This window comes from Melozone crissalis, unplaced genomic scaffold, assembly GCF_028551555.1.
Source record: "Melozone crissalis strain CALT ecotype California unplaced genomic scaffold, PUWL_Pcris_2 ptg000005l_1, whole genome shotgun sequence".
Classification (NCBI taxonomy): Eukaryota; Metazoa; Chordata; class Aves; order Passeriformes; family Passerellidae; genus Melozone; species Melozone crissalis.
This window is the reverse complement of record NW_026535783.1, coordinates 61,481,907-61,495,739: the sequence shown is the minus strand read 5'-3', so window position 1 is coordinate 61,495,739 and position 13,833 is coordinate 61,481,907. Positions and strand designations below refer to the sequence as shown.

The 13,833-nt window shown below is 38.0% G+C and overlaps 1 protein-coding gene across 3 annotated transcripts in view; it reads left to right on the top strand.

Annotated features, from left to right (window-relative positions):
• The window catches only part of GHR (growth hormone receptor), a 117,296-nt gene that overhangs the window by 27,106 nt on the left and 76,357 nt on the right, over positions 1-13,833 (top strand). Inside the window, exon 1 of one of the 3 annotated variants that reach the window (XM_054283853.1) lies at positions 9,788-9,849. The exons of the other annotated variants lie outside the window; for them this stretch is intronic. The gene's annotated coding sequence lies outside the window, so the exon portion shown is untranslated. Of the gene's footprint in view, positions 1-9,787; positions 9,850-13,833 lie in introns of those variants that run through there. 3 annotated transcript variants of the gene reach the window in all.

Genomic DNA, 13,833 nt, shown 5'->3' with positions numbered 1-13,833 from the left:
TCTGAGAGGTTGCTGTCTCTCCACAGTCAGAACCACAGTAAAACAAACCTGATTGTGAAGAGAGGATTTGAGCAGCAGCAGAGGAGCTACACATAATATTCATACTATTTTTCACCCACAGCTGGGCAGGGCAGTGTGTAAACACAGAGTGGTGTCTGCTGCTGTTGCCATGCAATGCCATGCCTTGCTTGGAGAGGAAAGAATCTGATTAGTATGAGCCATCACCTTCCTTCACTGCAATTCTTAGATCTGTGGTTTATTAAACATCCAGATTCCTTAGTAAAGTGCCGAGTGATCCCAGGATTTTGCTCTACAGTTATTTTACAGAGCAAGTACTGCTAAGCTGCTTACCTGTGTGATTCATAATTTTTTCCTCAAGGTGATGCATAAAGAAGGCTTTATTCTGCATCTCTTTTGCTTAGTGTAATACCACAGTGACAGGAGTGAAACAATGTTTATTGTAATATTCTGAGTGTTTCGCAGCTCCATGTCAGTCATGTGGAATTAGCTTATTAATGTTGATGAGAAATCTCATCCAAAAAGTGAGTGCAAGAAAGGAATGACCTTTTACACTTCTGGCTGGTTCATCATGCATGCTTACAAAAGGATCTTGCCATAATTCACAATCCTAACCTGGCAGAGAAGCAGGTATCTGGCTGGTGTTAGTTTTGGCAGTTGGTTTCTTTGTAGCTTAGAGTCTTAATTAAACCTTTGAGAGCCTGGGGGATTACTTAAACATACATGCAAATTATCTTAGTGTTCAGGAATTTTATATGTTTATTTTTAAAGACCTTCCTTCATTTCTTTTCTAAGACTGGAATGGAAAAGAACATATTACCATAAAGGTTTCTAAAATGATATTTATGCATAAAATGCATATTATCATAAAGGATTTCTCTCTGGGGTTCAGATAAGGAATTATATTAAGTACTTTTCCTGTTGCTATTCCCTGCTGAATTTCTTCATCTGATAATATTACTGTTTAGGAAGTGGTAATGTAGTCATCTAACAAGTTAATTGTAAAAGCCCAAAAGGGGTAATGTGATTGTGCTACTGTAACAATAGTAGTCAAGCATTCTGGTCTGTGATTGCCAGTTTTAAATTACCACGATTTCTAAATCATGCAAAGGAATTGTGGGAAACAGAACTTTCAGCTTTTCATTAGAAATGCCCCATTTTCTGTCCAGGATCGTTCAGCCATCTGTCTAACAGACTGCAGTGGTGCTTCACAGGCCATTCCTTCAGCAAGCCAGGGCAGTAAGAGCGGTGTGAGGGAACATTCCTTAGTGTTGCAGCATCTTTGAAATCTTAACTATGCAGGTTTGTGGCTGAGAATCGAGTCCACTTCTCAAGGTAAATGATGCATAAGCAGGCACTGGCAATTTTCCATGTTAGGAACTCTTCATATGTTTCACATACATGTAATTAGCTGGTTAGCATTTTGCTGTATAAGAGATGCTTCTCCTTTTTACTTTTAAAAAATAGAGTCCAACTCCAGCATTCCTGAACTAATGTATTCTCTGCCCTTGTGTGATTTCACTAAGGTATCAGAGGACCTGGTAGCATCCTGTAGAAACATTCTGGAGAATCAGAAGGGAAAATACCACACGCAAAGATTTCAAGTAGTGTGTAGGGGGAAATAAGTCTCAATTTTAAAATGAAGTCAAAATATCTCCCATTTTGAAACTTTTTATTTTAATATTCATGTTACCCATGTTGTTGGTATTGGACTGAGATGCAGGCTATTCCCAGGAAGCCCTAGTCCTGTTGTAGATACTCTATATTTGCCCTGTGGTGGAGAGGGGAAAGTAGTTCACACTGCATGTGGGGGCTTATTTCTTTCTGGGGTGTTTAACAAAATGGCACTTGAAGAGAATGATATTTTGTTAAATGAGTTCTGAGCTAGGACAACTGAAGAATTTAACTGGTAAGCAACTGAACTGCTGGTTTAATGTATATATAGCCTTACCAGTTTTTTTTTGCTGTCTAAAAGTGAGCAAAGTTGTATGAGTAATGTCAAAATCACTATTCTGCAATGGAAGTGAGTGGTATTTGGGTTAGTGTCTCTTGCCATTATAAGGCATTCCTAATGCTTAACTCTGCCCTGATCCTTCCAGTGAAATTTTTACCACTTGAGCACATCATATGGCCACAATGTGTATGTGTGGGAGTTGGGATTTCCAGGATGCTAGTGCCTACATCTGTCACAAATATGTGAAATGTGCTGGGATTCCTAATCTTTTATTTCAGCCTACCACATTTCACTAACTCTACTGTGTTTTGTATCTGCTCTTCTTCTCTTTAAAGGCAAAAAAAAAAAAAAAGGAAAATATTAAAAGGTTTCTCTGCAGAAATTTACATCTGCCTAAGTACACATGGCATGGAAACAAATATAGCAGTCATTCTAATTATAAGCACAAATTATTATGAAAGGGAGGCAGTTGCCACTTTATTTTTAAAAATGCATATTTATGAAGTAATGTAGATAGAAGTCATCTATATCTCAGTTCAGTTAACAGCAGAGTAATTGATATGTTTTGATTAATCATAAGCTAGTGTGATGTTGTTCTTAGTGTGGAGACAGATACTATCTTTGAAAAGCATTAGCTATTTGTGCTTATCAAGTATAAGCAGTGGTAGTGAAATGCCTTCTGATTGCCTTAATTTACTATTATTTTGGCATCAAATAAAAGAAACAAAGTAATTTTCAGTGAAGAAGTCATTATATCTGATAGACACTTCAAATTTCCCTTAGTGTTCTTTTGTGATGATGTGGCAATAAAAAAACTGTTCTTCAGCTGTATGCAATCTTTCGCTAAAAATTAGATCAGTGAACTCCTAACTTGATTTTCTTCTTTGTGCAGCTTTAAGCTGTTCAACTAATTTCTTTCTGGCAAGAATTTCCTTTTTTTTTTTTTTATCACTTGAGGGGGGGGGATTTATTTAAATTTACTTATTTACTTTGGCCTCTAAATGTCTTTCATTTCAGTTATCCTTTAACCTTTGAAGTAAGATTTGGGTAAAATTTTAAATAATGTCTTCAAACAAATTCTTGCCTCTCTATATAATACTGCAGTGGATACTAAATTCAGGGGGAAGAAAAGAAAAATTTTGCAGACTTTCATTGAATCTCACTTCTGTTAAAGTCAGTTCGAGTTTACAGTTATTTTCAGTTTATTCCCAGCTGTATTTTTCAGTGTGACAAGAGAAATTCATTTGGAGTAAGAAGTAGGAGGATTGTGCTCAGTCAGAAGAATTTACATGTATGCAAAGCTGCTGTTTCTGGGTGAGGCTTCTAAAAGATAAGAGGGAAGGAGGGAGTGAGTTTGAAAGTAACGAGCTAAAATGGAAACCCTCACAAAAAAAACCAGATTTGTGGAGTTCAATCAGAGCAGTGAGCAAAGAAGACTGAGAGTAGAATTAAGATTCTGATTTGTTTTCCAAAAAAAAGTCTTCAGGAATTTTCTTGAGGTGCAAAATATCCATATTTTAAAGTCTGGATGATTAGACTTCTAGTGAGTGGATGTGTTTGGCTTGATGAGTTTGAGGTGAAAATTGTAGGCAGATTCATGACAGTTCTGGGCTGGTAGAACAGAGAATTTTGCAAGATGAGAAATACTGAACTTATTTATAATGGAAAAGTAGAGCCCTAGAGTGAAAGGTCAGAAGACAACATGAAAGAGGGACAGAGAGCAAGAGGAGGGAGATGAAGGATTTAGAGTAGACCAAAACCAAAAATCCATCTAGTTAATAGTTGAGAGAAATCTTCCGGCTCTTTCAACACTAATCCACTCCTTTCCTCCTTTCTCCAAAATCAAAGATATCAGAGGGGGAAAGTAGTAGATGAGTTGCACTGGCTGGTGATCTGGTGGCAGCACTGGGACAATGGCCCATGTGGAGCAGCTGTGTGGCAGCTGCCTGGTGTATTTTACCTGCACTGTTCAGAGATCTCTCAGTAAGCAGGAGATTGATGTGACCTGCAGTTACCTTCTCTTTCCTGGGCTCTGTCTTAGAATGGCTTGAATGTTGACTCATAAAAGGAACACAGAGTTTGTTCAGTGTTCTCCATAATGCCCCTGGAGCACTTTTTGGATACCTAGAAAAGAAGCTGGGCCTCTATAGCAGAGTGACACCACCCATGCTGTCTGAATGATGCTATCCTTGAGTCATCGCCCATGTGGGAAGAGCTGATCTGTGGGCCAGCCTGGAGATGAGCTGTTGATCAGCACAGACTGTACTGTACAAAACTGTGAGTTTTGTTGCTCTGTTTTGAATCTTCCTTGGTTATTTTGAACATTTTGCCATAGCGTGTTTTCCAGCACATGGTGAATAAGAAATCCAAAGTTTGTTACATGACATCCAACCACCTCACCAGCATATCTACCTTACCAGGCTTTTCTTGTCCTCTGTCTTGCCCTGCCTGTGCAGTGATCCTTGTCCCTTTGAACTAAGTGGAAATAGTGAATATTTAGACTTAGTTAAATATTTTATTTCTCTATTAATTTCTCTACACATGTTTAATTCCACCCTCAGGCTTTGTTACACTCTTAATTCTTCTCACTTAATTTTTCTAATGCTCAGGGAGTGTCATTTGAGCTCTTTCTTGCTCTGTCAGAGTTGAATTCATCTGTGCTCATTCAGGTATGTCCTTATTCACATTTCCCTATGGACAAGTCTAGTTCTTAGAGATGTGATAGGACCCACCATGTCCTAAAAAGCTGAAAGATTCTTAGGAGTCATTCATCAAGAGTATGAGCTCCCTTTGAAGGAGGGGGCTGAGGGGCATGCATGTATTCTCCCTGCCAGTCTTGATACTTGCTGTAGTCATTGTGGCAGCTGTGGCATTCTGAAAGAGTGGGTCTGTGGTATGCTTATGAGAAAAAGAGGATGTATTCTTACTTGAAACTGGCTTTCCTATGTGAATTATTTAAGTAAATCAATTAATTGTTGGGGTGATTTCTCCTGATGGACGTCACTTCAGCTGTGGTTACAGGAATGGATTTCTACTGGTAGGAAGTGCTCTCACAGGATAAATCTCTTCCTACCTCAGTATTCTGTGCACTGGCTTTCACAGGTAAAACTGAGTGTAGCAGATTCTGTCTGCTGGGCTCCCTAGCAGGCTGATTCTCAGAAGCAGCAAATTCATGGCATGGTAACTGCTTTGGTATTTGGGTGTGATTTTATGTGATAATTTTTATTAAAAATTCATGAGTTTGGAGAAGAATACTCGCCCTGGTGAGAAGCAATTTCAGTTTCTCACACTGCTACTTAAACTGAAAATGCTGGAAACAATTGCTTTCTTTTTTAGGTCTTTGAAAAATCAGCTACCAAAGTAAACTACATTTGATAAAAAAACTTAAATCATTGATTGATCTTAAGTTCCAAATGATAAAATTACTGAAATGTTCTGATATCAGCATGTGGTCTGAGGACTTAGTGCTACTTTAGAAGGAAACAAAGCATTCTAAAAATTGCACAAAGCCATATCTACAGTTTTTTTTACAGATCTGTGACCAAATTCTGAAATGCTACTTTTATCTTTATAACTGTTATTGTGAGTTTTCAGTCTGACAATGATCAGTTCTATAATTCATGCTGCCCTGGCAATCTTAACTGATGTCCACTGTTCTGATTCATTATTTTTGGCAAGGCAAGGTAGCATGCACCAGAGTTAAGAGGAACAAGTTGAATTGAAAGTTGCTTGAAATGTGATGCCTTTTTTTTCTCTCTCTTTTTTTTTTTTCTTTTTTCTTTTTTTTTACCCCTAGGGTTTCTTTTTGATAAAATTTTTTTATTTGTCTGTGTAGGTTGCTGTTTTCATTCTGAGTTTGGTATATTATTTTTCTTAAATCGTGTTCAGGTTTTATTTCCAGAAAGTTGACTTCATTGTTCTTTGTGCCCAGTACAGAACTGCTTACAGAAATAGATGCTTGTAAATAATCTTTTCGAAGACTCACATTGTAACAAGTGAAGCCCTTGATCCCTTCATCTAGGTTCTTAAACACTGAACAGGTAAATAAGAGCTTCATGAAATTAATTATTCAGTAATGGAAAATGAGTATTCAAGTTTATAATAATGGGTGAAGGGGTGAATTGAACTTTACATTAAACTTACCATTAAATGAAAGAACAAAGAAACATAATTTGCATCTGTATAAATGCACATGCTTTGTGGGAATCTAGTTATTAAGCCTAGAAGCATTCTTTGTAACATCTATTCAGTTACTATCAGCACCAGTTAGTCCACTATGAGAAACTTCTGAAATAACCTGAGGTTTGGGAGAGCTAACAAAACCCACATCTCTTTGTTTAGGTTCTTCAAAATATTTGGGAGTCCTTGATAACTTGCAAGTCCCTTCTATACTGAGGCAATTAAATTTACAAACACATTATTAAACATACCTTACAAAGGCAAGAGAACTGCGAATCCCTTTGTTTTTAAGGACATCATTTACCATCAAGGTATAATTATGTCATAAGGAAGCTGTTAGAGATTATCTGATTAGGCATATAGGACTCTCTTCAGTGAAGCTTTATGATGTCTGCATACTGAAGTGGGAAGAGGAAGCCTTTGTTTTAAGTGAAAGTGTTAAGTGAGTTTACTTGATTGTCTTTTGCAGTTATTCAGTATTTATGTTGTGGACTGTATAAACAAATATGACATAGTTGGAAATAAATACCTATATGAAATAAGTATAGGTATGTAAATATGTAAGTAAACTTATATTCCTAATTCAGCCTAATATTGGCTACAGGCTGGAAGCTGAGTCCTGCCATCTGTGGTGTTCCTGCCAACCCCTGAAAATAGGCCTCTTTGAATTCCTGAGTCTGATTTAAGATTGTTGATTTAATATTTTTAGAAGGAAAAACAAGCCTAAATCAATGGAGAAGTACTTGGCTGGAGATTTCAATTGCACAAGATACATGTTCTCACTTGAGACCTTAGGTAAAAGACTCTGGACTCATTCCTATGTAAATTCTGACCCCAGCCCCCAAAAAAATCCTGCTAATGATGCTTTCTGTTCCTTAGTTAACCACAGGTAAAGAAATCTTAGTTTTTGATACTGGTGGTCTTTTAGTTGAACTCAATTTTTCATTGGCTGGATAACACATTGTTTTATTCTTTTCCTGAGATGTATCAAAAAGACTTAAAGCTAAAGAGGCAGTGTGGATGTAAATGTACATGAAAATCAGCAGCAGAATTTAAGAGAAAGTAAATAATGGCTATGACAAGAACTTGCAACATGAAACGGAAACTTGTATTTATACATAAAACCTTTAATTTAAATATATACATCGATGCAAGCCCAGGCAGTCTTAGGAAAGATGAGTGGAAGGGTATGAATTAAATTTCCCAAGTGCCTCATTGTGACTGACTTCCCAAGGAGGAATTCCGGAGCTGTGTTCCTTCTTCTGTTGATCTAATAAAAGGATTGAATAATAGAATGTTCAAAATAGAATGGAAGAAAAATACAAAATCTACTCTAAAATGTCCTTGTTGTATAGGCGGCAGAATTTGAGGCATAGAATATCTCTTTTGGGTCTCTCTTTCCATGGGTGACACAGGTCAGTAATGCCATGTATAATCGTCATTGAGTTAAGGAACTGGATTGGAGATCTCCTTACAAGCAATATTGGGCTCTGAAATAAAATGTTGAGTCTTGCTTGAGACCTTTAAAATATTTTTTTTTCCCGATCTATTAACTTCTTTGTTGTAGGGTTATTCTTCAGATTTAGGTTTTAGAAAGTAGAAATTTTGAAAGTTTGAAGAAAGATAAGACTAAAACCAACAAAAAATGTTTCTTCTTCAGCAATTTTTAGAGTTTGGAAAAGCCATAACATATTAATATTAAACATAACATAACATATTAAAAGCCATAACATATATGGCTCCCGTGGCTTTGTTAAAGGGACAGATCTCTAGCACTAAGAGTATTTGTTTTCCAGAATTGTGGAGGATTACCACAATAGAAATATATTTAGAATATGAAAATATATAAAGTACAAATGTAGCTTGCAACAGAGGGCAATAGAAAAGCCACAGCTAAGGTGTAAATCTTAGTGACTTTTTGCCTGTTGCATGATACCTCAGTGGTGATTGTTGAAGAACAAAATTTAGACCTGTATTTTATAATAACAAAATATTTATTTTGAACATGATTTGTGCATTCGCTCATATTCCAGCAGTATTTGAGGCCACAAGTATCTCAGCATATTGCATGAACATCTGGTGAGGCCTGGATGCCTCACTCAGCCCTTGGCTGGGCATCTAGAGTCGGTGGAAGGGGCTGCGTTTTAGCCCTTCATGCCTGTGTACTTCCCAGCCACACTTTTCAGTCCTGGCTGACTTCAACACCTTTCTTCTTAGCAAGCTTCTGTACACCCTTTCTTTAATGCTTAATCTCTTCACAGGGGCTTCTTCTTGATAGCACGAGTCACGCAGACCTTGGAGCTGTGTGGTCAGTGGTGAAGGGTTTAGGCATTGCTCTGTGCAGCCAAGTGATGTCCAGGTTCCCCTGGCTGCAGAAGCTCTTAGGAAGTGCAGTTCAGGACTAAAAAGCTGAGAACATATTTCAGAAGTGTAGAAAGAACAGCCCATTATGCTACATAATTTTGAGTGAAACTCAAAATACCCAGTAACTAATGAAGAGTTACATTTCTTGTGTCAGTGAAATCTGAACCCTGTTAAGCTGAAATGGCAAATTTTAGCCTTTTTGAGGAAAAAGGAGTGATAGTGAGGCAGGAAGCGAAGTAGCTGTTTTAGGATATGGCAACAAAGTGGGCTTTTTGTATTTGCTGTTGAGTGAAGAGAACGCTGGAGAAAGTAACCACTCACAGGCAACGCTTTGTTTGAATGTGACCAATTTGTAGAATTTGTAAAGCCAGACATTTAAACATTAGGAATGCTTAGGGTAGCAGCTACAAGATTTAATGGCCAAACTAAACTCAAACGTAGAAGAGATGGAGATAAGGTAAATTTGCTGCTATCCCCTAAATCTCTCTCCTTTGTTCTCAAGAATGATGAGCTAAGGTTGCACCATTCCAAAAAATAGAGAGGGAGAGGGAACCCTGGAGGTTTCGTCTTTGCCTGAGTTACATGCTAAGGCCCCAGTACGCCTAAAATAACATTTGTATCTCTGAATTATAAACTCTGTATTTCAAAGCATAAAATGTTTACTCACTGTGCTGGTTAGTCATGAGCTTTTTTGATCCAATAAATACTGTTTGTATGTTTCTGTATTAACAGTTTGCCAAGTCATTCTATATACTATGTGTTTTCTTAGAGCACTGACAATTTTGGCAGCATACATTTATTGGGTGATTTTCTGAATACCCTGTATTTACTTTTCAAAAATTCTGTATTTTTTCTTTTTCTTTTTTACAGTCTTAGTTCCGTGAACCACAGTTTTTATTCCTGCTTTAGTTAATATTAATAGATTTGTTTTTCCATATTAACTGACATTTTATGTGCCTATTGAGAAATGTTTAATCAAAAAGGAGATTAATTGAATTGCATTAATTTCATTAAGTGATCTGGCTGGGAAGAAGGGGATTGGATCAGATAATGTCTGACACTGTTGCACTGCCTGATTTTCTCCATTTCTGTTACACAGATCACCAGTTACTTGTGCCAAGTGATTTGTTTACTTGAACAGCAAGTTAAAGTGATGGAGATTTTTTTAAAATTAATATTATTTTTCTTCTAGTAAATTCCAGTTTTCATTTTGTTTCAGCCTTGTAAAATATTTTTTGTTCTTTATTTCTATTTTTGATTCCTCAGTATCTTTTCGGTTCCATTGAAGAGCAATCTAGTGCTTGTTGTTTCTGCTACATGTGGATTATCACCAGGTACAGTAATCCATTATGTATTTTTCTTAATTAACTGGCTATTACCTTGATAGTAAAAAGGTGCTCAAGACTTCAAGCAACATTTTTATGTCTGTGCTCTTTTGAAGTTAGTTTCTTAAGTGTGGACATAAGAAGTATCTACAATAATCCAGTAATATATTTTTTTCTAATCTTTTCTTTGTCATTTTCCTGTTAATTTATCAAAAGACTTTTCCTTTTAAGTTACTGATATGTCAGCAACAGTTTCAGCTAATAGAGTTCTGGGTTTCCAGCTGCCCCGATCTCAAAATACTTTCTGTAAACATTGACTAAGCTATTCTTCATAACATTCCTCCAGCACAAGAAGATAATTAGCTGTAGCTGGGAATATGACATATTTCACTTAAGAAAGGCAGTCTGAATTTCTGGATACCACAAGAGCTATGTTGTTTGACAAGTGAAATTGCTAGGATTTCTGTTTGCATCCTTTACAATACTGGTGGTTTCTTTTAAAAGGTCAAAGAGGTGTATTAATTCCTATATTTGGCCTTGTACCACAGTGTAGACGTCCTGAGCTATCCGTCCGCATATACTCTTGTAACCATAATGCAGTGGAAAACATAAATTCATCTTTTATCCTACCATGAGTGCCAAAAAAGAATCAGTTGTTACTCAGCTTAGCGCTGCTAAGAAAATGTTCCGGTTATTGTTATGTCAAAGGGGAAAAGACTGCCAAGTCTGTAAGGGCAGAAATGTGGTTCAGTGAAGTATTTAAAGCATGAAGGGCAGGATTTATTGTTAGACTCCTAAAGATATGAATAGATTGAGGAGGGGAGGGGAAGAAGACTCTGATTTGGAACTAGAATGTGATCCCTTGTCCAGAGTAGATTGGTGAGACAAGTGTAAAGTAAAACAGATTCAAAGCTTTTGGTGTCTGAAGAGAAGAAGAAGGGAATGGTGATGGAAGGTTCTGATGTGTTTTCTTCGTGTTTCCTTGAAGGAATATAGGGAATTCCTGTGCAGAAGAGAAAGTTGATGAGATAATTTAAGGAGTGAGTTCACAGTTGCAAAACACTATTTTAGCTGAGAATGTGAAACCCCATTGCAAGTTTGAAGGTGAGAAGTTTGAACCTAAGAAAGAGCACATAATCGCAAAATATCCCAAGTTTTAAGGGACCTATAAGGATCATTGAGTCCAACTTTGCCCCTCTCAGGACCATATAGAACTGCTTTAGTTAGTATTAATAGATTTAGTTAGTATAAATTTATAATTTTTAATAAATTTAGTTAGTATTAATAAACCATATAACCAAGAGCATTGTCCAAACAATCCTTGGAGCCCTGACATACTTGGTGCCATGATCAGGGGAGCCTGTTGGAGTGACCAACTACGCTGTCAGTAAAGAACCTTTTCCTAATGTCAAACCTGAACTTCTCCAGTGCAGCCTCACTGCACTTCCTTGTGTCCTGGCACTGGTCACCAGGGAGAGATCAGCACCTCCCCTTCTCTGCCCCCAGGCGGAAAGTGTACCTTGCTGTGCCAGGTTCCCCCTCAGCCTTCTCCTCTCCAAGCTGAGCAAGCCAACTCACTTCAAATGGTCTTCGTAAGTCTTGCCCTGAAGGGGTTTCACCATCTGGGTCGCCCTTCTCTGGACACATGTAAACAATCTGATGTCATTCTTACACTGTGGCACCCAGAAGTGCCCCCAGCACTGGAGGTGAGGCTGCCCCAGGGCAGAGCAGAGCAGGACAATCCCCTCCCTTGCCTGGCTGCTGATGCTGTCCCTGATGCCCCCAGGACGCGCTTGGCCCTCCTGGCTGCCAGGGCACTGCTGGCTCATGTTCAACTTGCCATAAAATGATTGGAATGACTCAAAAGTGCATATGAAGAGTCCGTTTTTCCTTTTGTTTGAGATAAATACTTTCAAAAGGTTTAGGGAAAAGTAGTTCAAGACTCTCAGCAAGTGTCACACATCACAATCTAGGGAAATAAAGTGCTTTTCAGGTAAAATTAGGATACTTCCCAGACAAATTGTTTTGTTTTCCTTTGAGTTAGGGTGTAGAGTAGTGGTTTAACTGGAAATGGAAAGAAATAAAATACAAGAGAAATAGAATAAAGAGACAGGATTCCTTAGGTCAATCTCAGGAGCACAAATGCTCTGGAAATAGGTGCCAGATATCACAGGTGCCAGGAGTCCTCTGACACATCCGTTAGAGGTAGCCCAGCATAATGGAGAAGCAGGAACTCCTGGACAATCTTGTAGGACTTGTGAATCCATGTCATGTGTCTGCTTGGAAATAATCCACTCCTTTTCAATTTTCCATGCAATCACAGGGGTTTTTTGCAATCTTTCTTCCAAAGCATGTAATTTATACCCGCCTCTTATACTTAAAAGTCTGCTGCCTGCAACTTTTCAGCTAGATATGTAAATTCCACAGAATTGTGGAATCATGGAATAACTGAGGTTAGAAAGGATGCCTGGATATCATTTAGTCCAACCCTTGTGCTCAGAGCGAGATTTCACTAATGCAGTTGTGCTTTGAGTCCATTGGACTTTTGAGTACCCCTGGACTCCACAACCTCTAAACAATCTCTTCCACTGTTTTGTCTCCTCTTCAGTGAAAAAGGTCATTAATGGAGATTTAAACAGAAATTACTCTTGGGCTGCTGCTTTAGTGGCTGTGCCTCAGCTGGACTTTTTGCCAATGGCTGAAATCCTTTGAGCAGGGCATTTCAGCCAGTTTCCAGTACATTTCTCTAGTTTGTACTTCATCATTAAGATTTTACATGGGAGAGGTTCAAAAGCCTTTCCAGCTTTTTTTCAGCACTGGACCTTTCCTTAGATGCTTTTTTAAAGACTGAAAGAACTTCTGGCACATTTGAGTCCATTTGATCTTGTCCAGATTATTATTTTCTGGTAGGTTAGCTTAGGACATAATGAGAAGATAATAATGGGCAAAGATTGTCACATCCCAGTTAAGGCACTGATGCATCTGGGTCTGTTTCTTATTTTGTGAAACAAACTAGTTTCGATGGGCCCTGTCAACTCAGTGCTGTAATCCTTTTGTTTGCCTTGTGGATAACAGTAATCAAATGTGCTTCTGTATCTCTGAAAAAAAAAAAAAAAAAAAAAAGAGCTTCACCTATATCAGTTATTCACGTGAATCTGTGTTATCCTTTTTCAAAGCTGCAGTATTTCCAAGAATCATTTTAAAGGGAGACTGCTAATAATTTTAACATCCAGCCTGTTACCTTACGTACAGTAATGCCTGTTTTTCACACATAATGAACTGTCAGAGCCAAGTGCAAATATAGCTGATTTTGTGCTTGTATGGTTGTTCTAAACTGTTGCTGCCGGCATTTTTTGTGCTATCACCCCTTGCTGCTGCCACAGATAGAGTGACGCACTTCACCTGCAAGAGAGAAGTAACAATATCTTTATTGAAGTAAAGCAGCCATTTCAGCCATTTAACAAAGTTTGGTGGTAAATGCGTCAGCAGTTTAACAATATTCAATGGCAAGATATACTTGATTTTTTACAGCACAGAGGATGGAGTCATACAGAACTGTCCCGGAGACCATCCTGTTGAGTCACAAGGTTCAAAGGACTCCCCTGTGTTCAAAATTTTCTGATGCGAGTTTAGTTGTGCCTGGATCCAGACTTAGTCCCAGGCTTGGTCAACACTTTATGGCTAAAGGATTGTAATTGCATAATCAATATTTTATGTCACTTAGGTAAAATTTTGAAGTTTAGCATGTTACTAATCACTTACTGAGAACCTTCTAAGGCAAGGAGTCTCTCAGCCCCAAGAATTAATGTAGAGAGGTGTCCATGCTGAAAGGGAGCTCCTGGAATACAGCCCCTTCTGTGCAGGAGAGCTGATCAAGCCTCAGGCTGCCCACTGTTTATGGAGTAAGATGATTGACTTATGGTCATATTTGCACAGCAGCCGTATTTCGTTTGGCGCATGCTCAGCTAGCCCTCAGCTGTTGAACAAGCCTCA